General features: G+C 51.3%; 1 protein-coding gene across 2 annotated transcripts in view; it reads right to left on the bottom strand.

Annotated features, from left to right (window-relative positions):
- LOC140127167 (uncharacterized) overlaps positions 1-4,347 on the bottom strand; it is a 47,981-nt gene extending 43,634 nt beyond the window's left edge. The window contains exon 1 of one of the 2 annotated variants that reach the window (XM_072147528.1): positions 4,223-4,347. The gene's annotated coding sequence lies outside the window, so the exon portion shown is untranslated. Of the gene's footprint in view, positions 1-2,191; positions 2,215-4,222 lie in introns of those variants that run through there. The other variant, XM_072147530.1, reaches the window with a different exon arrangement.
- Between the last annotated feature and the right edge of the window lie 7,858 nt (positions 4,348-12,205).

Here is a 12,205-nt window from a genome sequence, read left to right as displayed (position 1 = left end):
CTTTATACGCTGGATAAGAACCTCAAGGTCCTGCCTTGTTGGGATCGCCCACAGATGCTTCTTCCAGTCCTAGCTCTCATCCACCACTTGGGTGTTGGGCGCCCCTTTTGAAGCTGCAGAGGCAACTGGGGACTCAAGCAGAAGTAGAGGACTTTGGCTAACTGATGGAGAGGATGGTAGACGGGGCAACGCCATTCTGGGCTGAGAGGGAGACGGAGAGGCGGCATGTGAACCCCTCAAATATTGGCGGATGCCTGTAGGATCAGGTGGTTTCTGTCCCTTTTTGCGAGACTTGGGTCTCATAAGCACCGGGGAAATGTCAAACAGTCAGCTGCGTGTTCTGTATAGTAAAAAAAAAATTGTAAATCACGGATCGTGCAGGGGCAGGTACACGGGCACCATCGTCTGCCATCAAACCACACTTGAAGATGTGCCGCCACTCACATAAGGGGACCGCCACAGTCAAAAAATGATTTATAGGCAAAAAGGCAAAAGACTCTGTGGTTTGTCACCAGGGCTCAACAGAAGTATAACAGATCACACAATGCCCTTAAAAGCGCCATTGTCCTCCCTGCTGTACCTTCAGGCCCACTTTTATTCCGAGCTGCAGGCCTCAGATCTCCTCCCCACAGACAGTGCCCCTAGGTCGGGCAGTAAATTTAGGCAAAACCAAGGCTTTTGAGGCCTAGTAGGCCGCACTGGATCTTCGGGACTGCTGAAAGATGGGCCCAGGCTGGGTCCGGAGTCTCGAGGGGGCTGCTGCCAGAGTTCTAGCTGTGCTGGGAGCCGGCGGGGTATGGCTGACTTCCGGTCAGGGGAGGCCGAGGCTAGTCTAGGCTGCAAGTAGGCCGCGGTCTTCCACAGGACTCCCCCGTTCCTAGAAATGGTAGAAATGGCACGAGTCTCTAGGTGGCAGAGGGGGAGATCTTTGGGGTTATAGACCCGCTTGTGTGCAGGATGGCAAGGGATAAATATGCCAGGCACTGGAGCACTCACAGGCTGCATCTGGCTTGCTCAGCCGTCAGCCACGCCCCCTAGCTTTGTGTTTTAGCAACTTAAATGCCTTATTCTTCTTGTTTATTAGTATTAGTTAACCACATTGACTTTTCCTTGTTTCTTTTATGCTGAAAATGTCCCAGTCTACAGTACGAAAAGTCTTTATACATAGGGTTTTTTAATAGTCTTACTAGTAGTATAGAGTGGACCAAAACCACAAAGTTTGGGTCCATGTCAAACATGGATATCCCAACAGGGATATGGGTTTGGCTTCCCAAACTCAAATGTCAGTCAGCAGTTTGGGTTCAGGTCTGGGTTTGGTTCAACCTCCCCGCCAATAACACCAGCAATTGGTAGTAGCACCAATCGTGAGTGTTAAGTCTTTAAAACCACCCGTGGCATTTAAAGCAGTGTGGCGGGGAGTGACAATCTTCTCCAAAATGGTGCCGGGGGCATGACACCAATGCACGCATACACCACATTCATTTAAATGACCCCGTCCTCTGTGCATCACATTGATTTAAATACTACTGTTGGTTTTGCCGGCAGAATTTAAAAACTTTACACCAGAGATCGGTGCCTCCAATGATGATGGTTCAGATTTGATACTTAATTTTCAAGTTTCTCCGGTTTGCTCATCTCGGGTCTGCTACTTACTAGGGCTGATCTAGTAAGCAAATTTCATCATTTCAACATTGACCAGAGCAATATTTTAAAATGCAAGGTAAGTGCAGCTTACTGAACTGTTCAGATATACAGGCAGCCCCTGACTTAAAAATACCCAACTTACAGACAACTTCTAGTTACAAACTTCTCTTTCCACTGTGACCTCTGGTGAATCTCTCTGGATGCTCTTGGCAGCACTAGAGGAGTTTACATAATTTGTTATGCGCTTTCAATATTAATAATAATAATTAATAATAACTTCTGTATTTATATAGCACACACAGATTGCGCAGTGCTTCACAGAGCTCGCCAAATCAGTCCCTGTACCCATGAGGCTCACAATCTAATCAACCTACCAGTATGTTTTGTAGTGTGGGAGGAAACCAGAGGAAACCCACACAAACACGCCTTTGTGATCTTTTCTTGTACTCAGGGCTGATTCTAGCCTTTCTGCTGCCTGAGGATAAAAATCCCCCCCCTGCCCCCTGCGGCAATCTTTACTCTGATCCCCTGCTGTATTCGAACTTACCTTTCCATTGTTCCCACACAGTCCTGCTTCCTCCTCTCCACAGGGCTCCGAGATGACAAGGAGGAGTGGAGGAGCTACTCCCATCTGGCCCCACCCCCTCCTCGTCATCTCTATGCCTGGGGAGAAGAAGAAGCAGTACTTGTGGGGGACATATGGAAATGTAAATAAGGTACTGGGGGGGCACTGAGGATGGAGGAGGACAGGTGTCACAATATAATTGAGGATGTAGGACAGGGGGCCAAAATATTTAGAGGAGGAAGGCCACAATATAAGGGTGGTGGAGGACAGGTGGCCACAATATGAGGGTAATGGAGAAGAAGGGCCACAATATGAGGGGGATGAAGGACAGGAGGCCACGAGATAAGGAAGGAGGGAGGCTACTATGTGAATAGGATGGAGGACAGGGGCCACAATATGAGGGAGGATGAAAAAGGACATGGGGCCACAATATAAAGGCTGAGGGAAGCCACAATATGTAGGAGGGTGGAGGAGGACAGGAGGACACTATATGAGGGGGGTAGAGGACAGGAGGACACAATATGAGGGAGTATGGAAGACAGGAGGCCACAGTATGAGGAAGGAGGGAGACCAGGAGGCTGCAGGATGGAGGACAGGAGGCCACAATATGAGGGAGGGTGGATGGAGGAGGACAGGAGGTCACTATATAAGGAGGATGGAGGACAGGAGGCCACAATATGATGGAGAACAGGAGGCCACAATGGGAGATAAATTAAAGGGGGGGAACAAATGTAAAGGGAGGATAAAGATAAAGTTACATTAGGGGGTATTATATGGGTCCTTAGGAGGTGGGCGACAGGAAGGGGCATTAATTTATGTAGGGGCCATTAAGAACAATATTATAATATGTTCAGGGGTGGGGCCAAGGTTGGGACAATCGGCGTGGTTTAGAAAAAGGGAGGCGATTTTGTCCCTCCCTCTGTAGCCCAAAGGTTGGGCGGTATAGATGTGCAGGACACAGCGCCTCCCTCCCATACTCCTCCTGGTCTTGAAGTTACACAGCTGCTACTGCGCAGCACATGTTTTTGCAGGGGAGATGGGACATTCCTGCTGCCAGCTCACTCCTACACTGCTGGCTTTAGCCTCCCCCCCTCCTCTCTGAGACACACTCTGGGCAGCTGCTGGGGGGATGAGGCACAATAGTGATGGGAATTACAGCTCATCTTAGTGAGCTGGCTCATTAGGATCCACTCACTAAGAGCCGGCTCCGCTGGCTCCTGAATGGCTCCCTATTAAATATACTGGCCACAGGCCAGTCAAACACCCAACACCTCTCCACTTTTAACCCCATTGTATCAGGTTAAAGGGGGCATGGTGAGCTGTTAATGGGTGGGGTTAAGTGAGCCATCGGCTCACCAAGGGGAGTCAGCTCCCGCCGTTTGCGAACGACATATCACGAAGGCACAGTAAAAAGGGCATCTGCTGAGGAAACACTATGAGGGAGGCTGTTGGGGGAAAACCATGTTGGGAAGCTGCTGGGGGAACACTATGAGAGGGAGCTGCTGTGGGGGAACACTATGAGGAAGAGCTGCTGTGGGGGTTACTATGAGGGGGAGCTCCTGTGGGGGAGTCACTATGAGGGGGAGCTGCTGAGAGGACACTATGAAGGGAGCTGCTGGGGGAGGCACAGTATGGAGGGGAGCTGCTAGGGGGGCACAGTATGGAGGGAAGTTGCTGGGGTCCAAAGTATGAAAGGGAGATACAATATGAGGGGGCCTGAATATAACTGAATATAACAGAGAGAGCCACATGGTAAAGGGGATATGGACGGGCACCAAGAGGTAAATTATACTGTGGGAGGGGGGGCATAAAGGGAGAGGCAACATACATGGCTTAGGGGGAAAAAAAACTTTTGTCCCTTTTCCACCACAACAAAAGTTGGGAGGATTTGTATATATCCCACCACCTATGCTGTCACTATAGTTAGTTCCCTATTAAATGGAAAGTGGTTATACATATAATACTCCCTCTTTAAGTCAAATTTCTGCTTTTCGTTTTCTATGTTTTACTCACCATCGTCATTGGACTTCCTGATACCAGCGCTTACTTGCACTTTCACTTTGTGAAACAAACAAAGAGTAGTTTCTTGTTTTACCACCAGATGGTAGTGTACAAGTTGTACTGTAGTAGCGTTAGTGCAGACCTGGGCATTGTACAGCCCGTGATCCACATCTGATCCTCTAACGATCTCCGGCCCACTCAAGATTGTTGAAAAAAATTGATCTCCCCTCCCCATCATTAAATGCAGTTAGGTCCTCCATATTTTCATTGAATAAGTGTAATTTTTATTTACTGTTTTATGCAGGGATAGGTTATATACGGAATACAGTGCATTGGTATTGGTTAGAACTGAGTTAAGTACATTAGTTGAATTTCTCATGTGTGGCCTCCATGGGTAAATGAATTGCCCACCCCTGCAATAGTGGCCGGTTGCACAATAATCCTATAACATGCAAATGCAACACCCTCGCCGATGCAATGGCGAGGTAGTGCTTGCGAATAAGCCCCATAACATGTCACCATATCATACAGGGGACATTGCAGTGGTTAATCCTGCCTGGCAAGGCAAAAGTTAAATCTGTATATGATGTAAAAGTCCAGTATCCAATGATATGTGTTACATCCTGTCTTTGTGAACTGAGAGGTAATTGGAGGAGCAGCCACCACCTGACCAAAGGGAGGTAATAAAACCTCTGGCCAGGAATGTTCTAGTAGAACACTCCGAGAGAGGTCTCTCCCCAGAGAGAGAAGAGAGCAGTCTCTCCCAGAAGGGAGAATAGACCGGTCCTAGTCAGGCCCTCTGGGTCTGCAGGACGCAGCAGAGAGTAGTTAGCTGAGCAGTAGCTCAGAGACTCTAGCACACCAGACCAGTGCAGGAAGAGCCTAGCCCCTGCCTGAAGTGGAACAATAAGACTAGAGTTAGTGTAGTGAGGAAAGGGGTATCATCCTACCTTCAAGGGTGATACCTGAAGAGATCCAGGACCGAGCTGAAGCCTCCTCTAAGGACACAGCTGCCTCCCAGCCTGCCCTTACATCCAGGCTGGTGACCTACATCCTGCGGCTCCCTCCAAATACCTCTCCAGTACTCCATCTACCTGTTAAAGGCACGTTTGCTGAAGTTCCTGCGGTTCCAATAAAGAACTGTAAGTTGTTTTCTTCAACCTCTGCCTCCGTCTGGTCCCTGCTACTACAACTCCCATCATCACTGGCACCCTGTCCACCACACAGAGACTCACACTCGGGACATTAAGGGGTTGCCCCAGGGAGATCCGCTATAGCAGCCGCTCCCTCATCTTTTCTTGCCAACACCACCCTGCTGGAGACCTGCCAGGCTGTAGGACAGCCCTCCGGATCCCCCGTACCAAGCACCGTGACAATAGCGTGCTTAGGCCGCAACCGCCAGCCACTCCGGTACAGCGGGCCCCGGCTGTCTCCAGGCCTCCCCTTTAAGGCTAGGCCCCGGTGGGGGATGTTGCAAGTGGCGTCACGAACAGGATATATACTTCTGTGCCTTATCCTGGCACTAAAGACTGTACTTTATTAAGAAAAAGACTGTGCTGCCTAACCCTGATGCCATCCGGGTTTAGGCCCAAGTATTTGTGTGTTTCTACATTGAACTTTATACTGCTGCCACGTGCTGTCGAGCTCCGCTCCAGCACTCAAGAGGTTAAGCCCTGCAAAGAACTTTGTCAGCTCTGCTACATCCGGCGCTGCTGCGCCTGAAGCATTTACCTCAGAGGCGTGTGGCGCAGCAAGTATTTCAAGCCCGCCAAATCTTCACTGGCGGGAACTCCAGAGGCGTCATTAGGCTCCGCCCCCTGCGCGAGTGGCGCGAAGCACCGTGGAGGAGGAGCTGGAGCGTGTGCGGCCGGCAACGAAGAGGGTTAATCGGCCATCTTGGATTTCGGCGCAGGCCGCGCCTGAAGCCTGCCAGCAGTGTGCGCCTCATCCGGAGTTCCGGCGCACGTGTCCTGCCCCTGGAGGAGAACACCGCTGAGCATCACCGAGCCCCTGCTGCCTGCCGGACATCGGGAACAGAGACCTTCATGCACCGAAGCTGTCCTGTCACCGCGGCTGATCCTGAGTGAGTACCGCTGGGGAAGTTAAAGGGGGGTAGAGATTGTTTCCGATGCTAGGTTATTGGCTCACCTCCCAGGGAATAGTGACTGTGTCTTAAAGTGCCCACGTCCCATTCTAGCCATCGCCCATAGCAACGGACATTGTGTAACCCTACAGGCTTCCCTCAGCTAGGCCAGTCATGTCCGCCCAGGACGAAGATACGGGACTGGCGCAAGTCCCATCCCCTGGTCCCTCCTCAGGGTACCGGAGCATGTTAAGTCCTCCTGAGAGTCCCTTCAGCCCTGCTACAGCTAGTGTCCCTGGGACTCCCACCATGATGCCTTTGACTATGCCCTACTATCTGGGGGCCCCCTGGTTACCCTACTACGAGGGAGAATCACATACTCTCCCTGAATTCAGGGACAAGTTGTTAGCCACCTTCGCCTTGCTCCCATTCACAGAGGAACAGAAAGTGGGCATCCTCATCGGGCAGTTGAAAGGACCCGCTCTCCGGGAAGTCAAGTCCTGGCCCCGAGAACAGTGTCAGAATGTGGTCCAGATTCTTGATAGGCTACGTAACACCTTTGACAAGTGTACTGTCTCCGAGTTGAAGCAGAAATTCTTCGGGAAAAGACAGAAGCCCCAAGAGTCCCTCCGAGACTTTGCCCTCTCCCTACAGGAGACATGGAAGGCCATCACCTGCCTTGAGCCCAAAGACGCTGAAACCTCTGATCAAACCTTAAGGGAACAATTTATTAATGGACTTGTTGATAGAAATCAAAGGTGTCAACTAAAGATCATCTCTTCTCAACATGCCCAGGCCTCCTTCCTTGAGTTTAAGGAAATTGCCATTGACATATTAGGGGACCGACCGCCTACTGGACCGCAGAAAGAGCCTGAATCCGTGGAAATGGAGGAATCTGCTCTAGCTTGCTATCCAACGCAGTCGACATCACCTACTCCTGCGGCTACGGAAGTTGCTGACTTAGCAGGACAGGTCTCTAATCTGGCGGACACCCTGCATAAAATCCTCGATCGGTTGACCCAGGTGGAAGTGACTGTCTCCGCTATGAGGAGGAAATCTCCAGAGAACCCGGTACGGTCAGCTACTCCTCGTGAATCTCCGACTAAACAGCGCCCAAAAGAAGCGAAGTCGTTAAGCACCTGGAGTCAGAAGAAACCCCGTCAGCGGTGCAGCTACTGCCATAAATATGGGCATGAAGAGAATGACTGTCGTCAGTTAAACGACAAACCCTTGGAGCTAAGGGACGACCTCCAAGGGAAGAACTTGTAAGTCCCCGAGATGCTAACTGGATGCCCAGGTTCGTGGGGACTCGCCCCATGGTTCATGTAACCATCAACGGAGTTACCCTACCGGCCTTAATTGATACCGGCTCTCAAGTGACCACCCTCCGGAGTGCTGCCTTCGAGAAATGCCGAGGAGGAGCATCCTTAGTCCAGCCTCCCAAGGCTTACTTGAACATTATTGCTACGAACGGAAAACCCGTTCCCACCCGCGGCTACTGGGAGCCCACACTAACCATTGGAGACACTGAGTTAACCAGACAGGGCGTAGTGGTGACACGTGTGCCCGAAAACGGTAACTTCTCCCTGGTACTGGGTACCAATGTCCTCCGCAACTGCTACCCTGAAGTGCTGAAGGCTCTCCACGACTCCCTGCCAACAGTGCCCAACGGTTCCCGGAAGGTAATTCAGGAGACTATGCAGGTTCTAGCGGCGCAACAGAAGTTTGCTGGCCCTAATGGAGAAATCTGCAGAGCCCGGATCAAGGATCCCCAACCTGTCCGCCTTCAACCTGGGACTGAGACGTTAGTATGGTGTCGAGCCTGCATGGGCGTCCAAGGTCAAGACTACCAGGCGATAGTAGAACCTCTACCAGCTGATGAAGACCTGCCCATTCTAGCCGCCAGGAGCCTAGTCACTGTATCCCGAGGACAAGTACCCATTCGACTACTAAATGTGGGAGACTCCCCAGTGGACCTGAGGAAGTATCAAGCCGTAGCCACTCTCTTCAGTGTCCATCCTGAAGACTTGGTGGAAACCTCTCTGTCTGCCTCCCAACAGTTGGAAGTAAAGCAAGGTGCTGAAGATGAGCCTGCCGAGCAATCCTGGTGGCTTGAGCTCAATATTGGAGACGACGATTTTACTCCTGCAGACCAAGTACAAGGTGTCCTGGATGTCGTCATGAAGCACCACCAGGCCTTCAGCAAACACCCACTGGATTTTGGGCAGACTACTCTGATCCAACACACCATCCCTACTGGCTCTCATCCTCCTATCAAGGAACGATATCGGCCCATACCTCCAGCCCGTTACCAAGAGGTGAAGAAGCTGGTACAAGAGATGAAGACAGCCAACGTTATCCGGGAGAGTCGCAGCCCATGGGCTGCCCCGCTGGTCCTTGTGAAGAAGAAGGATGGAACCCTTCGATTCTGTGTTGACTATAGGAAGATCAACAATATCACCCACAAGGACGCCTATCCTCTGCCTCGAATCGAGGAATCCCTCGCAGCCCTAGGGTCAGCTGCCTACTTCTCTACCCTGGACCTGACCAGCGGCTACTGGCAAGTGGCCATGGCACCAGAAGACAGAGAGAAGACGGCTTTCACCACCCCAATGGGCTTGTTCGAGTTCAACAACATGCCGTTTGGGCTATGCAACGCCCCAGGCACATTTCAACGGCTGATGGAGAGATGTTTGGGTCATCGCAACTTTGAGACCGTCCTGCTATATTTGGATGACATTATCATCTACTCCAAGACTTATGAAGACCACCTCCACCATCTGGCTGAAGTCTTCCAAATCCTGACCCAACATGGGTTGAAGGTCAAGCCCTCCAAGTGCCACCTGCTACAACCTAGCGTCAAGTACCTGGGACATGTGGTGAGCGCTCATGGAATTGAGCCAGATCCAGAGAAGATTGCAGCTGTTCACGACTGGCCTACCCCATCAACCGTACGGGACATCAAAAGCTTCCTGGGATTTGCCAGTTATTACAGGCGTTTCATCCCGAAGTTTGCCCAGCTGGCGGCTCCCCTGCAAGAGCTTCTAAGGGGCCTGCCAAAAGAGAGCCAACGTTCCCGAGTAGCCATTGAGTGGACGGCCGAACGAGAAGCTGCCTTCCAGATGCTCAAGCAACGGTTGACTGAGCCCCCGGTGTTGGGATATCCAGACTATAGTCTGCCTTTCACCCTGTACACTGATGCCAGCAAGCAAGGTCTAGGGGCGGTATTATCCCAGCTCCAAAACGGAACTGAAAGGGTCATAGCCTACGCCAGCCGTTCCCTCCGAGAACCGGAGCAAAACGACCAGAACTACAGTTCCTTCAAGTTGGAGTTTCTGGCGTTAGTCTGGGCTGTGACCGAAAAGTTCAAGGACTATCTAGCTGCATCATCTTTCACTGTCTTCACAGACAATAATCCTTTGGCGCATCTGAACACCGCTCGTCTTGGAGCACTGGAACAACGGTGGGCCTCCAGACTTGCCAATTTCAACTTTACCATCAAGTACCGGGCTGGTAAGACCAATGACAACGCCGACGCTCTGTCCCGTCTCCCTGACCAGTGGGAGGGACCCTCCACAGATGCTCAGTGGGAAGATGTCGAGATGCCAGCATTCTATGCCCAGTTTGTGCGTCAGGATGCCCAGAGAGTTTACTCCCTACCGACAGAGGCAGCGCCAGCTACTCCTCAAGAAGAGTCAGAGCCCCCTGCGGAAAAGGACCTCTGGATGAGTCTTCAGGCTGATAGCCGTGCCATAGGAGAAGTAATGGACTATCTCTCTAGTGGGCGAGTGCCTGAAAGAATCCGGCGCAGAAGAGCTGATGGAGAACTGTCTCAATTGTGGCGCCAGAGAAAGACTCTGAGCATGCACCAGGGTCTGCTAAAGAGAAGAACTCTGGACCCTATCACTTATGATCGGATATACCAGATTCTGATTCCCAGGAGGGACGCCAAGATAGTACTGGAAATGTACCATGACCAGTCTGGACACTTTGGCGCTCAGAAGACTGAAGCCACCCTCCGAAGGCGATTCTTCTGGGTCAACATGAAGTCCGACATTGAAGCCTGGTGTCGAGAATGCCCGGCCTGCGCCATCGCTCGAGGAGAGCGACACAATCAAAGGGCCCCTCTACGTCCCATTGTGAGCCAACGGCCCTTGGAGATCCTGGCATTGGACCACGTGAAGTTGGAGCCCAGCAGATCCGGTCACAGTTATGCTCTTACGATCATCGACCACTATACCAAATTTGTGGTTGCAGTACCTGTCAGAGATCTGTCTGCAAGGACCACCGCAGCGGCCCTGTGGAAGAGCTTCATCCTCCCCTATGGCTGTCCGGACCAGATCCTTACAGACCAAGGAACAGCATTTGAGTCCCAAGTCTTCCAGGAGCTGTGCACTCTATATGGCTGCAAGAAGCTGAGGACCACAGCCTATCATCCCCAAGGCAACGGGCTTTGTGAAAAGATGAATCAGACTCTAATCAATATGCTGAGGACTCTGACCCCTGCAAAAAGGGCTGACTGGCCAAAACTGTTGCCCGAATTAGTGTATCTGTACAACAATACCACTCATTGCTCCACAGGGTACACCCCGTACTATCTGATGTTCGGGAGACACGGCCATCTCCCTGCTGATATGACCTGGGACATGGAGTCCCCTGATTCCCAGTCTTTACTCCCCCAGACTGACTGGGTTCACGAACACCAGAGGCGCCTGGCGGATGCCAGAGAAGTTGTGGATCTGCGGTTAGAAGAGGCCCGGGAGAAACAAAAAAGGGACTTCGATCGTAATGCCTGTGCTGAGCCTTTTGCCCCAGGAGATCGAGTGTGGCTGCGCAACAACCATCCCACCAGTAAGCTAGATGGGCGTTGGGAGCGTGAGCCATACCTAGTTAGGGACAGTCTCTCCCCTGAAGTCTACGAGATTTCAAGAGGAGACCGTCCACCACTCCGGGTACATAGGAACCGGCTGAAGAGATGTCTTCGTCCTTTTGCCCCTATGTCTACACCTCTCACCTCGACCCCCAACTTACAGACCTCCTTGTGTTCGCCTACCCCCAGTTTCTTGGAACTTGTGACTGTGCCTCAATTCTGTTTTGTTTCCACTCCAGTAAGAGGTACCTCGCAGAGACCATCATCCCCACCGCAGTCTCCAATACTGCTGCCTGTGGAGGATGATCCGGCTCCACTGTCTGCAACCCCTGAAACATCAGAGCCAGCTGAGACTCCGACTCCAGCGCCTGAATCAGAGGACGACAATGAGGAGATTGTTATCTTCTCCAGGCCGGAACTTCGAAGGTCTCAAAGGGAGACAAAAGGTAAAGCTCCTGCGTACCTGCAGGAGTACCAGCTGGTGACCCGCAGGAGCAGGAGGCAGGTACAGTTTTCTGACACCGAAGTACTTACCACCGAAGAAGATGCAGAGTAACCCCTGAAGGGCTGTAGCCCACTTCAGGTACTGTACATTGTACATATTGTATATTTCTGTCCTAACCCTATTGAGCCAGAGACTTTCCTGAGACTCTCACCCTTATTTATCTCAGTCAAGAGACATACCTTGAACTGATTATTGGCCTGTGCTATGATAGCACCCTTCCTCTGCCACAGCAGAGATTTCTTCAAAGGACCCTGTCCCTCTACACATAGAGGAGACCCTTTGCTTCTCAGTGCACTTTTCCCCACATCAAGGGCTGTACCCAGAAGATGGACTTTGTCATTAGAGACCTTCTGTGAGACTTTTGCCAGATACTACCAGGAAAAGTTGCCACTTTATTTATTAGTATTTTGCACTTAATGCCTTCCTTTTAGGTACGGACATTCTGTTTGCACTTTTTATGCCTTTTCTTTGCAGGAAAAGAGACATTTGCTATCTTGCTACCCTGAGTAGTCTATCCACCTCTGTAACGTTTGTAAC

Source organism: Engystomops pustulosus, chromosome 4 (assembly GCF_040894005.1).
Source record: "Engystomops pustulosus chromosome 4, aEngPut4.maternal, whole genome shotgun sequence".
NCBI classification, from domain to species: domain Eukaryota; kingdom Metazoa; phylum Chordata; class Amphibia; order Anura; family Leptodactylidae; genus Engystomops; species Engystomops pustulosus.
Note: the sequence above shows the minus strand (reverse complement) of the source record. Positions and strands in the feature narration are given on the sequence as shown.